We start from the raw sequence: 19420 nt of genomic DNA, 5'->3' as shown, positions 1-19420 counted from the left end.
TACTTAATATTGAGAAAAGCCTAATGTCGGCGCTTGTCTTCTTGTGACAAACATGTCGAGGAGCAAGAACAAGATCTGCTGTATGTCATCCATTGTAGTTTACTATGTTCTTCTTCGCGCGAAAATTACGTCGATCGAAACACCACGCCTATCAAGTAAGGGTACTGTTGGCAGTGGAAACGCTAGCCAGATCATGGTTAACAGACCCGAACCGTACCGTACTGTACCGTACCGTACTGTACTGCTCAGTGGAAACGAGCCATTAGCTTCCAGTACCGGATCGGCCGTAGTACTATCAGTGAGATAGTAATGGAGACTTGTCAAGCCTTGTATGGCGTCTTAAAGGAGGATCATTTAAAGGTAAGTCATTTGATGTAAATAACAGACGTACATTTCAAGACAGTGGGTTTACACAAAGAGAAGCCTTTACTGAATAATTCCCAAAACTAAGCGTTTTAACCAGAGTTATGGATATTTTTTTGATTTATAATAAGTGGACTTTTTTTATTAAGTATAACCTCTGTAAAAATGAGAGAACATTACATGTATTAATTATATATGGTGTTTATTTTTTTCAGACTCCTACAACAGAGGCAGAGTGGAGAGAGGTGGCTATGGGATTTGAAACCAAATGGCAATTCCTAATTGCTTAGGAGCTATAGATGGAAAGCACATCTATATCCAACCACCTGCAAACTCTGGAAGTACATATCACAACTACAAGTCTAGATTTTCAGTTGTACTCATGGCAGTAGTCGACGCAGATTACAAATTTATTTATGCCAATGTTGGCGTACAAGGAAGAGTGTCAGATGGAGGAATATTTGGCCAGTCAGACCTCCGAGCTGCCATGGACAGACATCTGCTAAATGTCCCACCCCCAGAGCCACTACCAGGGAGCAACATATCTTCACCCTATGCATTTGTTGGTGATGAAGCTTTCCCTCTCCGAATCGATCTGATGAAGCCATACCCCTTCCGAAATCTGGACCATGGGCAGCGAATATTTAACTACAGGCTATCAAGGGCAAGGCGTACAGTAGAAAACGCGTTTGGAATTTTAGCCAATAGACTTGTCTTTCTTTCCAACATTGCACTGGAGCCTGAGAAAGTAACAACAGTTACACTGGCTGCACTCTGTGTGCACAACTTCCTGAGGAAGAAGGCATCTGATGTGTACCTGCCTTCAACCTTTGCAGATGTGGAAGATGCCAATCACAACATGGTTCCTGGAGCATGGAGAAGGGATGGAGAACTCCCCTCTGTGGAAGCAAGCAGTGCACGGAATGCCACGACCGTCGCCAAAAATCAGAGAGACAGTTTAAAAGCATATTTTCATTCACCAGCTGGATCTGTTTCCTGGCAGGAAAATATGATATAAACATGGACACCAACTGATTAAATCTTTTCATATTAACCATTTTGTGATTAAAATGTGATTCTGCCATTAATTACTCTCCCTCATGTTGTTCCAAACCTGTAAAATCTTTATTCATCTTCGGAATACAAATTAAGATATTTTTGAATATCTTAATTTGTGTTCCAAAGATGACAAAGGGGCTTGTGGGTCTGGAACGACATGATGGTGAGTAATTAATGACAGAATCACATTTTTGGGTGAACTAACCCTTAACATTTTACTAAAGTTTTCAACCTTTGTTTTGGTTGTATATTATACTAATATTTATTATTTTATTGAAATCAAATAAGACTTGTCTTGAGTTTGGGGGCGTTGTTTGGGGGCGTAACACTCGCTGGGTGTCTGGGTGTAAAGCTAATCTGGCCTCATTTTCATGCGCATCATACAACATCATAAGGATGTTGCGACGCAGTCTCATTTTGGTCAGTGGGTCTTTAATCAGCTTAATCTCAGTCACTACCTGTTTGGCAAATGTTTGATCAACATCCTTTCCAGCATCTACCAGTGTTTCAGATAATTTTTTTAAAATAGTTACTTTCTCCATTTCAACTTCATCAAATGATTTTTCCCGTAACTTTTATTTGGATTTATGTGCTCTTTCAGGATTAGTGATTGAAACCTGATGATGCTGGTAGGATGATGAGGCTTCAAGTGAGGTTTGTGAAGTTGATGGTCCAGATGTGAGGTGGGAGGTGGATGTATTAGACACATCCTCCTCTGTCTCCTGATCTTCACTACCCTCATCTGTGATGCTCTGTTCCAAGTCATCCAACTATGATACATTTTTTTTACATTTTTAAAAAAAAATATCAGGCATAATAAGTAATGGCACAATACATGTTTGTATAGAAAGCTCACAAATTGTATGTAAAAGTTGGAAAGTACTGTAACAACCTTTAGCCAAAACTTACATTCAGTGTAGACTGAGACATACGTTGGACAACAAAAGGTTGTAGAAACTGGAGATTTTTTAAAATCCACTTCTGTCTGGAAGTTAATTCTTTGTCACCGCTGCCACTTGGTTTTAACTGGAGGACATTCCCATACTGTGTTCGGAGGGAAGCAGCTTTTATTTGGACATCACCGGCTGTAGGAAAGAAATCAGATTACTAATCTAGCACATGTAAAATCTAGTCTATGTACATGCATACACACACACACACACTTAAACTCACTCAAATAATACACACACATAAACTCACTCATTCACACACACACACACACACACACACACACACACCCACTCACTCACTCTCGCTCGCTCATTCACACACACACACACACACACACACAAACAGGCGCACACATCTTTGTGGGGACTCTCCATAGACTTAATGGTCTTTATACTGTACAAACTGTATATTCTATCTCCTTACACTAACCCTACCCATCACAGAAAACTTTCTGCATTTTTACATTTTCAAAAATATATAATTTAGTATGTTTATTAACCCATTTCCCTCATGGGGACCGCTGGCTGGTCCCCACAATGGAGCATGGAGGTGATCTCAGGTTTTACCATCCTTGTGGGGACATTTGGTTCCCACAATGTAATATAAACAAAAACACACACACACACACACACACTCGCTCGCTCATTCACACACACACACACAAACACTCTCGCTCGCTCATTCACACACACACACACACACACACACACACACACACTCTCGCTCGCTCATTCACACACACACACACACACACACACACTCGCTCACTCATTCACACACACTCTCGCTCGCTCGCTCATTCACACACACTCTTGCTCGCTCGCTCGCTCATTCACACACACTCACGCATTCTCACTCGTAACACACATACATAATCACACTCACACAAACAAGTGTCTCTATAGCGAAGTACAATTTAATGAATCATTAGTTAGCTTAATGCTAATTCCAGTCAGTTACTCACCGGATTGCTGAAGTACTTCTGCTATTTTTCGCCAGCATTTTTCTTTTTTAATTCTGTCATGGTAATCTCTCGATGAAACATCATACAGGCAGGAGTACTGTTGCCACAGCTCCACGAACCTTTCCTCCATTTCATAATTCCACTTAGCAACACCATCGTCTCTATTTCGTTTCGGCATTTTTGAAAGCTGTGAATGGAAATGCGTCTGTGCTCCTATTGGTCAATGTCACACGTGATAGAACCCGTCGAGGACCGAAAAAAAAATTAAACATGCTAGTCTTTTTGTCGTGGTGTCGTGAAGCATCGCAGACGCAACGTAGGCTGTCGCCCGCTATGACACACTATACGATATGAAACGATCGAATCTTGCGTCCCGACGCCCGTTGTCGTATACGAATTCCCACGACACTCTAAAGGCGGGTATACACTGTGCGATTTTCGTCCGATTTTGAGCCGAATTCTGACTCGTGCGACTCTTTTTCGGGTCGGGCCGATTTTCAGCTTTGTCGTGCGTCGTTTGTCGTGCAGTGTTCGTACAGTGTACAGGGGGAAAAAAGAGGCGATTAACCTCTCACGACCGGCAATCGTATGGTCGGATGAATTTCTGGCATGTTAGAAATTTTGGTCGCTCCTCGTGACTATATAGCACAGTTGAAGCAGTGATAAGAACCGATTGCTCTAAACTCTGTGTTTTTCCCTCACTGCGCCTGCGCGAAAACATTTCATTGCAGCAAAAAAAAAAAAAAACCCGAAAAAAAACGAAAAAAGGGAGATCTTTAAGTTCTGTAGTTCAAAGCTACAAATTACTGTTGCTTACCTCCAGTTCGTGTTGCAAAATGGATTAACCATTACCCACTTCTCCCAAGCCACTTGCCTCTTTTATTGTTAAAAAATGTTTTTGAAATAAAGCTGTTTTTAATTTTCATTGATGAATTATTGCAGTGTTCGGACATATTATAGACTGTTAACAATTAATTATATGTATATAATTAATTGTAATCGACCTAAATGTTTTAGACAATTTTTAATGAGAAGTAAGCTTCTAGCCTATGTAATATTTTATTATCCTCACAGCGCGTTGGTTATGCGGTGATGCGCTATGAAATTGTTGCGTGGCAATTTAATTATAGCCTATCACTTTAATAGCCTAGGCCTTCCCTAATAATAATAATAATAATAATAATAATACAACAGTACTAGCCTACTAATAATTTAATATATAAATTGGAAATGCTAAATCTTCTTGATATTGATAGCTGATGCTTGTTTCGACAATATCTCTGGATAGGCTACATATGATATCATCCATAGGCACAACCCGGCACGAGGATTTATCGCGCTGATTCGCGCATATTTCACACGCATAGTGTGAGCAGTCAAGTCGCAGCTCGATGTTCGGACCGTACAGTGTGAGTACATAAATCCTGAGCTTTGGCTTTACATCGCATGCGATCTACTCGTTCAGTGTGAGTAGGTTCCTTGCTGAAATCGCACAGACATCGCACAGTGTATGCCCGCCTTAAGTCAAACGGATCGTGGCAAAATCGGGCTAAAATCGTGTAATCTGAACCAGGCATTATGTAAAGTGCTGCGCACCTCGCGTTTTCGAACCTGAAAAACGTGTCAGGTGTGATCGGCCCCTTACACGTCTCTTTCAGTTACATGTGAGACATATCCTGTTCTCCCTCTCTAAATTCAATTCAAATGAGCTTTATTGGCATGACTTGTACAGTATTGCCAAAGCATTGGCCATTACATAGGCAATGAACAAATAATCAATAAAAATTAATCAGTAAACAAATGCATGAATACATTTATAAAAAATAAAAATAAAAAAAAGAAGAAGAAGAAAAGAAATCAGTATCAAATGTAAAAAAAAAAAAAAAACAATTACTAAAATATCAAACAATCAAAATAATAATTATTTGAAAATTTGTACAATTATTTATCCATCTGAGGTTCCACTGGTTGTCCTCATTTCATGGCATGAGGAGACATATTTTGCAGCAATTATTTCACATTTGGGCATTTCTCCCAGTACATATGGGAGTTTCTGTGTGTCTGATATGGATTCGAATTCAGGGTATATTTGGGAAATGTTTGCCAAGTGTTTTTGTCTTAGTGTATTATATTTGGGGCATGAGGTTAGAAAGTGCAGCTCTGTCTCTACCTGTCCTCTGTCACACTGGGAGCAGAGTCTCTCCTCTTGTGGTAGCCAGCTCTGTCTGTGGCGACCCTTTTCTATTGCCAGGCTGTGTTCACTCAGTCTGTATGTTGTCAACATTTTTCTTAGTTTAGGACATTTTATTGTACTCAGGTAATTTGCCAGTGTGAATTCTCTTTTTAGGGTCAGATAACATTGTAATTTACTTTGTGTTTTGGTCATTTCTTTCCAGTATCCAATATATTTTTCTTTCTACTTGTTGATAATTTGGTTTGGTCTGCTTGAGTTGGCGTTGCTGTCCTGAGGCTGTTGGGTACTTGTTACTGCAGAGAGCCTCAGGACCAGCTGGCTGAGGGGACTCTTTTCTGGTTTCAGCTCCTGGTATGTTAGGGCTTTGTGATGATATGTCTGGGGGTTAACTGATTTTAAGTGATTGTAAAATTTAATTGATCTTTTTTGTATTTTTAGTAAGAGGGGGTATTGGCCGAGCTCTGCTCTGCACAGGTTATTTGGTGTTTTTCTCTGCACCTGTAGGATGCTCTTACAGAACTCGGTATGGAAAGATTCTATGATTGTTTTGTCCCATTTGTCAAATTCATTATTAAGTTTTGGCCCCCAAATTTCACTACCATATAGAATTATTGGTTCTAGTACAAATTGGAATTTTTTTTTTGCCAGATTTCAATTGGAATATAGATTTTAATGTTTATTTTTATTGCAGCTCTCCTTGCTTTGTCCCTCAGATCTTTCACAGCCATGTTGAGGTTCCCTGTATGTAATGTCGAGGCCAAGGTAAGTGTAGTTTTTTGTGTGTTGTAATTTAGTGGTGTCTAAATAGAAATTGTGTGTAACCTGATTTCTGTATTGTTTCTGAAAGATCATTATCTTAGTCTTTACTGTGTTTACTGTCAGGGCCCAGGTCTGACAGAATCTCTGCAAGAGGTTAAGGCGCTGCTGCAAACCTTCTTTAGTAGGTGAGAGCAACACTAAGGCCGTGTGTCCACCAAAGCGTTTTTAGCCAGCTGAAAACGCTGAGCGCTCTGCTGAAAACGCCTATCTGTGGGTGCTTGAGAGCGTTTTGGCAGCGTTGCGGTTTTTTTTCAGTTGAAACACTTTGCTTGTTATGATACGGAATATCCGCGAGAGTGTTACTAGTATCTCATTTCACACATATTTTGTTTCTGTGTTGATTCTACATAACAATGTCGATACAATATATAACGTATTTTCTCTGGCTCTTGTTTTAAATGATTTTGTTCCGTTATTATGCTTGTTGTTGTCATCTGTTGACGTTGTACAAGCAGAATGTGGCGGTTGGTCGGTGTGGTATTAGTCCCGCCCCTCCTCCACTGTGATTGGACGGTTGGGTAAAAAGTGACAGTGATGAGCGCTGCGTTTTACCCAAAGTTGAACATTCTTCAACTCTCCGCGACCTGTAAAAAACGCAGAGCGCTCAGCGCTTCAGCGTGTAAAAAATGCTCAGCGCCTCGCTACGCTCATTGCGTTTTAAAAACGCGGCGCTCCCATTGAAAACAATTGAAAAAACACGCCAGCCGCGAGTAAAAACGCTTTGGTGGACACACGGCCTAAGTCATCTGCATACAGCAGACCTCTGATCTCTGTGTTGTTCAGGGTGAGGCCAGGGGCCTGTACCATGAAGCCGGATTAGGTGGCTAGCCAGCTATGTTTCAGCTTAGTTTCCGCCAACCCTGGGTTTTAGGTACTATGAAAGTAGCTCGGCTTTAATCGGTGTTCGTTGCCATGGTATCTTACGCTGCACGGCTAACCTGCTCCGGGGCAGGTTATGTTCTGGATTCAAGATCTCAGACCAAAGTTTGACCAATCAGCTGAGAGCAAAGAAACATTATAGGTGACGTAACTTATTCCAAGTGTCTGTTGCAATGACTTCACCTTTTCTTCCAAATCCGGTGGACATCTCAGCGCAAATTGTTTGACGAGCACTTCGTAGAGAAATAGTTTTTAGCCAGACAAAATCCCCTTGCCTTAACTGATAGTTACTTGTATGAAAGATACAGATTTTCCGCGGAAGGAATGTCTTATCTTTGCGAACTTCTTGAGCCTCACATAAAGAATTTAACACGTCGAATTCATGCACTTACTGTACCGCAAATTGTATTGCGTTGCGTTTTTTTTTTTTTGTGTGTGTGCAAGTGGTACATTCTTGCACGGTGGGTGACGCACAGAAGCTAGGGGAAAACATATGTTTGTCGAACCATTCGCAAGATGGTCCTCGCTCTGCAGGAGTACATGAAAAGCTTCATTAATAGTGTTCCCCGGACATTTATCGACCATGTCCATAAAAGAGGGCTTTTATAAAATTGCCGGTAAGATATATTGATAGGGTGACATCACATGAACACTTTTTTTTTTCTCAAAAAGCAAATTTCACAAATGTACTATACAATATAATACATGTTAAGAATTATTTTGAATCTTTTTTATTATTCTTCTGATAATCTTATGATAGGATTCCCAAGTCATTGCAACATGTATGCAGTCTATTGCTCCAATCTCCACTGCTCTAGGGGAACATGAGGCAGATTATGTTAATAGGAAGTCCTATCACAGCCTTAATGTTCAGGTAGAGATGATGTGAATATGTGAGATGATTATTTTCTGTGAGATGAATCTTTAAATTAATAGTAACTTTAACAGATATAACAATGATCTACTAAACATTTCATCTGCAGATGACTTGTGGTCATGAACATATGATCAAGTTTGCTTGTCTTACAAATTTTCCTTGAGTCTGTGTTGTGTCAGCGCTTTGAGGAAAGCAAGTTAAATTTGGTACAGTACAAAACACTGTTAATTTGAACTGAGATAGAAAAACCTACACAATGACCCCCTATCATGACCCTCAGATAGGGCCACAGCACCGCTTCAGTGTGGCCCTCAGTAAAACCAGAGTGAAGATAGCGATGACCTTTGGCATCCTAAAGGCACATTTCAACTGTGTTCGGCGCTTCAGAGTCACCAGAGCGGGCATCACAGATAGTGGCTGTATGTGCCATTCTGCACAATATAGCCACCAGTAGAAAGAGCGAGAAACAACACAAAACCAGCTTCTCCCCGATGAAACTGACCCGATCACACTTGACCACCCAGCTGGTGCAGATGTAGATGCAATCACCATACAATATTACACTTAATAAAAGCACATTGAAACTGCAGATATGTCTCAAACTGTTTTATTGGTTTTGTGGGATGGGAGAGAGAAAGAGAGCAAGAGAAAGTTGCATTAATAAATATTCATACTAAAGTGTTACTTGGTTAAATAAGTTATATATATATATATATATATATATATATATATATATATATATATATATATATATATATATATATATAGTGAGGAAAATAAGTATTTGAACACCCTGCTATTTTGCAAGTTCTCCCACTTAGAAATCATGGAGGGGTCTGAAATTGTCATCGTAGGTGCATGTCCACTGTGAGAGACATAATCTAAAAAACAAAAAATCCAGAAATCACAATGTATGATTTTTTAACTATTTATTTGTATGATACAGCTGCAAATAAATATTTGAACACCTGAGAAAATCAATGTTAATATTTGATACAGTAGCCTTTGTTTGCAATTACAGAGGTCAAACGTTTCCTGTAGTTTTTCACCAGGTTTGCACACACTGCAGGAGGGATTTTGGCCCACTCCTCCACACAGATCTTCTCTAGATCAGTCAGGTTTCTGGGCTGTCGCTGAGAAACACGGAGTTTGAGCTCCCTCCAAAGATTCTCAATTGGGTTTAGGTCTGGAGACTGGCTAGGCCACGCCAGAACCTTGATATGCTTCTTACAGAGCCACTCCTTGGTTATCCTGGCTGTGTGCTTCGGGTCATTGTCATGTTGGAAGACCCAGCCTCGACCCATCTTCAATGCTCTAACTGAGGGAAGGAGGTTGTTCCCCAAAATCTCGCAATACATGGCCCCGGTCATCCTCTCCTTAATACAGTGCAGTCGCCCTGTCCCATGTGCAGAAAAACACCCCCAAAGCATGATGCTACCACCCCCATGCTTCACAGGGATGGTGTTCTTGGGATGGTACTCATCATTCTTCTTCCTCCAAACACGTTTAGTGGAATTATGACCAAAAAGTTCTATTTTGGTCTCATTTGACCACATGACTTTCTCCCATGACTCCTCTGGATCATCCAAATGGTCATTGGCAAACTTAAGACGGGCCTTGACATGTGCTGGTTTAAGCAGGGGAACCTTCCGTGCCATGCATGATTTCAAACCATGACGTCTTAGTGTATTACCAACAGTAACCTTGGAAACGGTGGTCCCAGCTCTTTTCAGGTCATTGACCAGCTCCTCCCGTGTAGTTCTGGGCTGATTTCTCACCTTTCTTAGGATCATTGAGACCCCACGAGGTGAGATCTTGCATGGAGCCCCAGTCCGAGGGAGATTGACAGTCATGTTTAGCTTCTTCCATTTTCTAATGATTGCTCCAACAGTGGACCTTTTTTCACCAAGCTGCTTGGCAATTTCCCCGTAGCACTTTCCAGCCTTGTGGAGGTGTACAATTTTGTCTCTAGTGTCTTTGGACAGCTCTTTGGTCTTGGCCATGTTAGTAGTTGGATTCTTACTGATTGTATGGGGTGGACAGGTGTCTTTATGCAGCTAACGACCTCAAACAGGTGCATCTAATTTAGGATAATAAATGGAGTGGAGGTGGACATTTTAAAGAAAGACTAACAGGTCTTTGAGGGTCAGAATTCTAGCTGATAGACAGGTGTTCAAATACTTATTTGCAGCTGTATCATACAAATAAATAGTTAAAAAATCATATATTGTGATTTCTGGATTTTTTTTTTAGATTATGTCTCTCACAGTGGACATGCACCTACGATGACAATTTCAGACCCCTCCATGATTTCCAAGTGGGAGAACTTGCAAAATAGCAGGGTGTTCAAATACTTATTTTCCTCACTGTATATATATATATATATATATATATATATATATAGATCAGTTTTATCCAGCTGTTTGATTTTGTTTGGAGCCTCCTCAGCTCACAGTCAGCTCCTTTAGTGTGCAGTCTAGTTCAAGTCTCCTTTAGTGTGCAGTCTAGCTTGAGACTCTTTTAGTGTGCAGTCTAGTTCGAGACTCCTTTTGTACAGGGCCCTGACTGAGTCTGTTTCCACCTGAAACATAATTCCACCACAAACATGATCATTACAAGTTTTCTGGAGGCTCATCAAAATCACAAAAAGTTCCTTGACTTCCTACAAACACAGGACTGACTGTAATTTATGTCAAGGGTTTTAAATCCTTACACATTTCTTCTGAAGCCCATTGAGGTAGAGGCCTCAGTTTCTGGGTCAGGTTGTGAAAAATCCTACAAAAGAGATGTGTAAGGGCCAGTCCCTTTTTTATGCCACACATTCAAATGTTTGCCATAATAAAAAGCCCAGTGCATTCACATCAGCAACTGTCTGAGAACACACAGACAGAGTGTCTTCATCATTTGCTTCACCCTAATAAATAAAAGTAGGCCACTGTAAAGCATAACTGTTGTAAAGCAGGTTATGTTTGGTGTTCTGTCTGCTGCATACTGACCTCTGTGTGGGAGACTGTGTCTGTGTGTCTGTGTCTGTGTGTGTGAATGTGTGCTAGCTTCAACAGGGACACTGTATTTCCCTGCAGAACATACAGTCAGCCATATTTAAAACTTAAAAAAAAAGTAGTAATGTATTGCACACGTACCCAGTGTTACTTGCTTAGAGGAGCCAGCACCAGGGTCAGATTGTACAGCACCTGTAATCCCATCCATAATCGGCCGTCCCTTATTGCCTACTCAGAGCCAACTCCTCCGCCAGTGTATTCTGGTTTTCTGAATTTAATTCTTTATTTCTGTTTGCTGCAAACAAGTGTGATAAAATGTTCACAAAAGTAATAAAAGGTTGTGGTAAATACTCTTTGAATTAACTCCTTGAAATAACCACTTTGAATTATATTTTTATATTTTGTCTTTATCTGCTGCCAAGAACATTTGGAGTTGGGGTTGCATCTAAAAATCTAAAAATCAATGAATGTTAATCTTTCTTAGTAGCCTACATACATGCACATTTTTTATATATTACAAAAATAGGCTATTGGCTATATTACACATATAGGCTACACATACATATATACATACATAATTTTACATAAATATAGAATGTATTTGTTTAACTTACACATTAACAATCAGCAATCTTTCTCCAACAGTCTTCTCTTGCTTTGGCAGCAGAGACCGTATTGTTTCGAGCTTGAAATACATATTTAAATTAATCGTAATTATTAATGATTATCTCTTGCTCCTCCGCGGAAAAATATATTGCTCTAGCTTTACCCGCGATTGGTTGTTCAGTGTCGACGTCACTCTTTTATGTGCACGCGCGTGGAGTAATCATAGCTTAAGGATCAAAGCCTGAGTTGACAGAGAAAGTTGATGAGCTGCATCATGGTACCAATAAAGCCTGATTGCATCGGTTTGGTTTTGTCAACTCAAAACTAATCCTGTAACCCCGAGTTTGTTCAGCTACCTTCATGGTACAGGCCCCTGGTGCCGTGGAACTCTCTAATTGGTTTGCTAATTCATTGATATATAGATTGAAGAGAATTGGACTGAGATTGCACCCCTGCCTCACTCCCCGGCCCTGGGAGAAGAACGCTGTTTGTTTGTTTCCAATCTTTATGGCACATTCACTTTTTGTATACATGTTCTTAATCAAATCATATGTTTTTCCTCCAATGCCACTTTCAAGTAGAAGAGGCCCTCGTGCCAGATGGAATCAAAGGCTTTTTGGAAGTCAACAAAACAGGCATATACCTTTCTTTTCTTAATGTTTAAAGGCAGGGTAGGTAGGATTTTTCAAAAAAAAAAAACATTCCAAATTTGTTTAAACTGTCTTTATATACCAATACATAATTAAAATGTAAGATAGTATAAAAATCTAGTGTCTGTAGACCTCTCACGACTGTAAACACAGCTAATTATTTCCATTTACTCCCACCCCCTACCTTCTGGGCTCCTTCCAAAGCCACGCCCCCAAAACACATGAACGCGCGATGCCAAACGCTCAGGCTCAGCTGGAAGACGCATTTATTTACCTGAGACGAGGGGAGAGGAGCTCAGTGCATGCAGTGACATCATGTCAGAATCACATGTAATAAAATACCTAACTTTATCACTATAAATAGAAACAAATAAGATGGCTTTAGTACTCACTATCAAGCTAGCATATCGATACTGGTAAAGTTTAAAATAGATTTTGTTTGATTCGGTAACGAGCTATATTTAGGCTATAGGTAACGAGCTATATTTATAAGGCAAAGCTAAAAACAGGTTGCATTGATACACGTTTTTCCATTACCATCAGTTAAACTGTGATGAAGGTGAATTTCGTGTAATAGTCATAACATATACGGTGTTTTGCATGTAAGAGTTTCCATGATGAAAACATTGTTGACTCTGATGAGGACTAACGTTACACTCCAGTGACAGGTACCGCATCGTCGGTTCGAGGAGTCGAGGACAGGTCCGGGGTCGAGGGCGAAGCAGAGGAGGTCGTTCAAGAGTGCGGGCAACCAGGGTCCGAGCGAGGAAGTAGTTTTTGCCTTTGTTTGCCTTCGCTGACTGCATGCAGGTGCTTTGAATTTTGAATGCTCTTTCTCTGCCATAATTTTACTCTTTGTAGGTTCCGCGCCTCTCTTGCACTCCTCAAATCAAACGGGTGCGCGCGCATATGGGCAGATCTTGTAGCAACAGTGGTGGTAGCCATGGAGATTTTTATACTCTCTTTTTCAGAGCACTTACATTTTAATTATGTATTGGTATATAAAGACAGTTTAAACAAATTTGAAAAAAAAGTTTTTTATAAAAATCCTACCTACCCTACCTTTAATTCTTGATCAATTAGAGTCTGGAGTGTAAATATATGGTCCGTTGTGCGGCAATTTGGCAAAAAAAAACAATTTGGCATTTATGCAGAATATTGTGGTCATCAAGAAAGTTGACAAGTCGTTTATTAATGATGTTGCAGAATATTTTTCCCAGGTTACTGGATACACATATTCCTCTGTAGTTATTTGGGTCATATTTATCTCCGGATTTATGAATTGGGGTTATTAAACCTTTGTTCCAGATGTCTGGAAAAGTTCCAGTTGATAGAATAGTATTGAATAGTTTTAGTATAGCCAATCTGATTTTATGATCTGAGTATTTGATCATTTCGTTGAGGATTCCATCTACACCACAAGCCTTTTTTCCTTTCAGGGACTGGATGACTTCTGTTAATTCTTGTTCTGTTACAGGGTAATCTAGAGGGTTTTGGTTGTTTTTTATCACCGCCTCCAGAGTTTTCCATTTTGTGAGTATCTTGTACTGATCATCATTTTTTGTAATATTACTGTATAATTCACTAAAGTGATTAATCCAAGTATTTCCATCTTGAATCGCCAATTCATCCTGCTGGGTTTTGTTTAGGTTGTTCCATTTCTCCCAGAACTGGTTGGACTCTAAAGATTCCTCAATTTCACAGAGTTGCTTTTTGTTGTGTTGTTCTTTTTTAGTTTTTAGGGTGTACTTGTATTGTTTCAGAGTGGCCTCATATTTACAGCGTATATTGTGGTTATCTGGGTCCCTATGCTTTTCATTTGATAATTTCCTTAAAGTTTTCCTTAGGTTTTTGCATTCAGTGTCAAACCATTTGTTACTGTTCATTTGTTGAGGTTTTGGTTTGGAGGCTTTCAAATTAGACGATGAAGATAAATGATGAAATATTGAATTGATTTTGTCCACAGCTGAATTTACACCAGAATTATTCTGGGGAAATGTTTCAGTTTTAAATAAATGAGTTAAATAATATATGTTTTGATTTTCCAGTGCCTTTTGGTACGCCCCCATGCTGTCTGGGGTCCATCTGTATGAGTATGTGCTGTTAAACAGTTCACAGGCACTAGGGGCTCCAGACTTAGACTGGGCCCTTTTCAGATATATTGTGATTTTGCTGTGGTCTGAGAGGGGTGTGAGGGGGCTGACTGTGAAAGCTCTGAGAGACACTGGATCTAGATCTGTAATGAAATAATCTACCGTACTACTTCCAAGAGCTGAGCTGTAAGTGTAGCAACCCAGAGAGTCCCCTCGTAGCCTGCCGTTGACTATGTACAGACCCAGTGTACGGCATAGCTGTAAAAACTGCATACCGCTTGTATTAGTAAGCTTGTCAAAGCTCTTTCTAGCAGGACATTCAAGCAGGTGCTTCCAGGTAAGTGTTTGTCTCCCTGGGTGTTCATAGTGTCAGCTCTTTCCCCTGTTCGAGTGTTCAAGTCCCCACAGATTAATACATTTCCCATGGTTTTACAATGGTTAATTTCCTCCTCAAGAATAGAGAAAATATCTGGGTTGTAGTAGGGGGATTCTGATGGAGGTATATAGATGGCACAAATGTAGACATGTTGCTCAGCACAAATCATCTGTTTGTTAATTTTCAACCATATATAAGATTCTTCTTTTTTAATTACTGTGATGGATTGGCTCAGTTCTGATTTACACCATATAATCATGCCTCCTGAATCTCTGCCTTGAGTTATTGTGGGATTTTTTGTTGATGATATAATAATCTCAGTGTAGCCGTGAGGACGACCAGTGGAAACATCTTCTCTGCACCATGTCTCCTGTAAAACTATGATGTCAGAGTCTTTTAACGCTCTATTAAAATCTGAGTTTCTGCTCTTTAAACCAAAAGCTGATGATCTCTATGGGATGAATATAGTATCAAAATGATTAACACGTGCAAGCACACTTATCAATGAGCTTGATACATGTTGCAGAAATGTTTTATCCATGCCTTTCAACTTGCGTGTGCAAAATTCTAAATTGAATGAATGTGAAGCAATTTGTACAAATAGAGACATTTTTGTGAATACATATGTTTTCCTTTGTATTAGTGTATCATAATTTGCGCATGCAACAAAGAAGATGTGCATGTGTGGATCAGGTGACACGCATGCATTCATTGACGTCTTTTCTGAGTCGATCTCATTTGATTCATTTGGATTTTGAGACTTTCTTTTCGCGGTTTTTAAGCATTTCACAACCCACACACAAACAACTAAGAATAGGCCTGGTGCTAATTATTAAAGGGATACTCCACCGTGTTTTCATATTAAACTATGTTTTTCCCTTAACTAAGACGAGTTGATACATACCTCTCTCGTCTCAGTGCGTGCACTCAATCGCTTTGGCGCGCGGTGACACTTTGAAAGCACTTAGCTTAGCCCATTCATTCAATATGGGCCAAGCAGAGAAGCTACCAAACACCTCCACGTTTTCCCTATTTAAATACAGTTACTCGCGTAGTGTAACTCGACCTAGGACGGTAACACAAAACAAAACGTTGCGTTTTTCTAAGCGTGTAAAATGGATAACTATATTGTATGGCGGAATACCATGGCAAGTGCTTGTAAGCACTTCGTCTTGGCGCAGTAATATCTTCACTCGTGAAAAATCCTCTCACCGGCCCCCGCTCCCTCTAGTGAAGATATTACTGCGCCGAAGTCGAAGTGCTTACAAGCACTTGCTATGGTATTCCGCCATACAATATAGTTATCCATTTTACACGCTTAGAAAAACGCAACGTTTTGTTTTGTGTTACCGTCCTAGGTCGAGTTACACTACGCGAGTAACTGTATTTAAATAGGGAAAACGTGGAGGTGTTTGGTAGCTTCTCTGCTTGGCCCATATTGAATGAATGGGCTAAGCTAAGTGCTTTCAAAGTGTCACCGCGCGCCAAAGCGATTGAGTGCACGCACTGAGACGAGAGAGGTATGTATCAACTCGTCTTAGTTAAGGGAAAAACATAGTTTAATATGAAAACACGGTGGAGTATCCCTTTAATGTGTGCACAACTACCCATCTATCTGATCTAGTCTCTGATCAGTTGTGGTTTGAAAAACATTGCTGCAACATGTATCAAGTTCATTGATAAGTGTGCTTGCACGTGTTAATCATTTTGATACTATATTCATCCCATAGATCTCAGACCTTGAATGTTCCAACATGTTATTGGAAACGATTTCATCTCCAAGTGTAATCTGTTCAAAAATTAGACAAACACCTTATATCCTAACACCTAATAGTAAACTAGATATTAAAAAATAATACTAGTAACAAACGAGAAGAAAAAATAAATAAATAAATAAATAAATAAAAGGAAAATAGTGTTGTAGGTAAATTAATAAAATATTAAACTTTGAGTGACATTTTAGAATGTATCATGTGTGAGATATTGTTAAGAATTGTCCTTATATTACTATTCATTTAAAATGATATCCATGCTATACTATGAATTATTATGATTTCTCTAAGAGGTCTCTTCTCTTCCATCATGTAGCTATATGAGGCGAGAGCAGAGCAGGTTTAGCATGTTTAATATGTCTTTGAGTTCACCAGAGGGGGGTGGGGTTGTGGCTCTTCTCACCGCTGTAGCATAGTTCAGTCCAGTAGGCTGCTGCTCCTGTAGTCTTGGTTCTGCCGTTGGGATGAGGACCTCCAGGCTGGGGTATAGGGGGCCAGTGTTGTGTTGGCTGTGGGATAGGCTGTGGGTTGTGATGTTGGTGATGCGGTGGGTTTGGTGGCCTGGCCGTCCTCTCTGATGGCCGGGGGTGGATGTATGGTGGAGGTCTGGATGGTCTGGATGGTCTTGATGGTCTTGGAGGTCCTGGAGGTCTTCGTGGGGTCTGCGTTGTGTGGTTACCCCTTTGAGTGGTAGTAGGGCTCCTTCCAAGAGCAACATCCTTCAGGGTCCTAGCTAGGGTGGGGACTGCATTTCTGTGTAGGTGTATGTTATCATACAGGCAGTCCAGGTGGAGGGTCGGGTGGTGGGCACGTTGGGTTTGAGGGCACAGTCCCTGGAGAGGCTGATATTCACTCTGTGAATGGTGTGGGGGTGGAAGTCTCTCCTGTGCAGCAGCGTAGATATGACTATCTTGCTGGTAGGGAAATTTGTGGATGCTTGCTCAATGACTCTCCTTAGAGAGTCTGCCAGTCTGTCTTGCTGGGTCCTTAAGTCGTTGGTGCCTGTGTGAATGATGATGTGGCTAGGTGAGCCTAGCTCAGGTACTGTTAGCAGCTCCAGGGCTCTCCTGGTATTGGGGCACCAGATCTTCTCCGTTCTGTGCCTTGGGAATAAGGTCTTTTCATTTAGGAATTTTCCATTAGAGTCCATGAGGAGGATAATGTCAGCCCTTCTGCCTGTGTGTGTTTGTTCATTCTCAGCTGTCGGGTCTGGATGTGGAGCTGTGGTGGTGGTTTCAGGTCTAGAGCTCCTAACTGGAGTCTGGTTAGAGGCAGGGCCTTGGACAGGTGCAGGGTTGTGACTGGTGTCTTGGCTTGGGATGTTTGTATGGAGGCAGCTGGTTGGTACAGGTGGGGGATTAGAGTCTGCACCAGGCTGCGTGAGAGGGGGGGGAGTCCTCGAGGAAAGGGCTGTGTTGTCTTTCAGCAGGTGTAGTGGGAGTTTGGTTGGATGTGGTCTGGATCTGAGAGGTGGGCACAGGGGGTTGTGTGGAGTTCAGTCTGGCTTGTAGGCTGAGCCTGTCCCTGTCCTGTAGCTCTTCTCTCAGAGTAGCCAATTCAGTTCTGCAGTTGTCTCCGTCTTTCCTAAGTTCTTTCATCTCCTCACTGAGATCATCCAGCTGTCTTCTCTGACGATCTAGCTCTTGTTGAAACTCTCTCAGCTGTGAGTTGACACTGTCCTGTTCTTTTTTGGCCTGGAAGTCACTGACAGTAGGGGTTGTAGGCTGCTGTTGGTCCAGCTGCTCTCTGATCTGTACCAGTTCTGTTTCCATCTGGGAGAAGTGTTCTCTCATGATGTCCAGGGCCTCAGAGTGTTGTAGCAGGGGAGGATCAGTGTCAGCATCAGGCTGTCTGTCTGGAGCAGGGACAGAACAGGAGGGTTTGACTCCCAGGGTTGGAGCGATGCTTGCGAGGACCTCCTTCTCCTTCTCAGCTCTCAGTCTCATTGCAGGAAAGTCATACTCAAACTCTCTCAGGTCGCCTTGTATTCCATTTTTGAACAGGTTCACTGTTATTCTGGTGGTGTCAGAGTCATTTTCTTCCAGTACACTTATTTTCCATCCATTACAAATGCCTGCTCTCTTTATTGCTGGGTAGTGAGAGCTGAACACATTCAGCCAGGCATATGGTTCATCAGTCCAGAAGATTAAATTACAGGACCTTCCATCTTTGTAATGGTCCAGGAACAGGATTTCTGGTCTTTCTCGAAGTATTGTCTGTTTATATTTTCCTCTTGCAGTTTTGCTCTTGATAGCTGGGGGATATTCAATGGTGTCAGAGTGTGTAGACATCATGAAACAGTTGTTGATCTTCAAGCTTCTGTGTTCCTTGTTTAAAACAGCACTACTGCTGTTATTGATGCCGTTGCTAGGTAACCACAGTCTAATGTTAGCTTGTTAGCTGTTAGTTTGAATAGCTGTTTCTCAATACCAAGTACGCAAAGTTCGGACTTGAGTCCTTGGTAGTTCGGACTTGACAAGTTCGACTCAGGAGAACGAACTCCCGAGGACGGGAGGACGCAAGTCCGATAATTCTGAAATGGAACAGCGGCGTACTTGATAGCGTCACTCAGCTTGCTCTGGCTACTCTGGTTATCTCTTTATGTATATCTAGGCTACAAATAAAACAAAATATGTTATAAACCACCACCCTGCCTCTTTTCAATTTCATTTAAAAAAATCTTAAACATAATGGCCACACAAATGTGGTTCAGGCAACGCAATTGATTATCTTCACTGCACATTTATAACAACACGAAATATAAAGCACAACCCTGACTCTTTTTGTTTTCATTTTAAAAATATGATAAATAAAA

The 19420-nt window shown here is 40.8% G+C and overlaps 1 protein-coding gene across 1 annotated transcript in view; it reads left to right on the top strand.

Moving 5' to 3' along the window:
• Positions 1-19420, top strand: part of LOC311097626 (E3 ubiquitin-protein ligase rififylin) — a 66491-nt gene that overhangs the window by 21904 nt on the left and 25167 nt on the right. The window lies entirely within an intron of this gene.

This window comes from Abramis brama (genome assembly GCF_963993115.1).
Source record: "Abramis brama genome assembly, chromosome: 15".
In the NCBI taxonomy this organism is placed as follows: Eukaryota; Metazoa; Chordata; class Actinopteri; order Cypriniformes; family Leuciscidae; genus Abramis; species Abramis brama.
The sequence above is the reverse complement of the archived record's forward strand: the minus strand, read 5'-3'. Positions and strand labels throughout refer to the sequence as shown.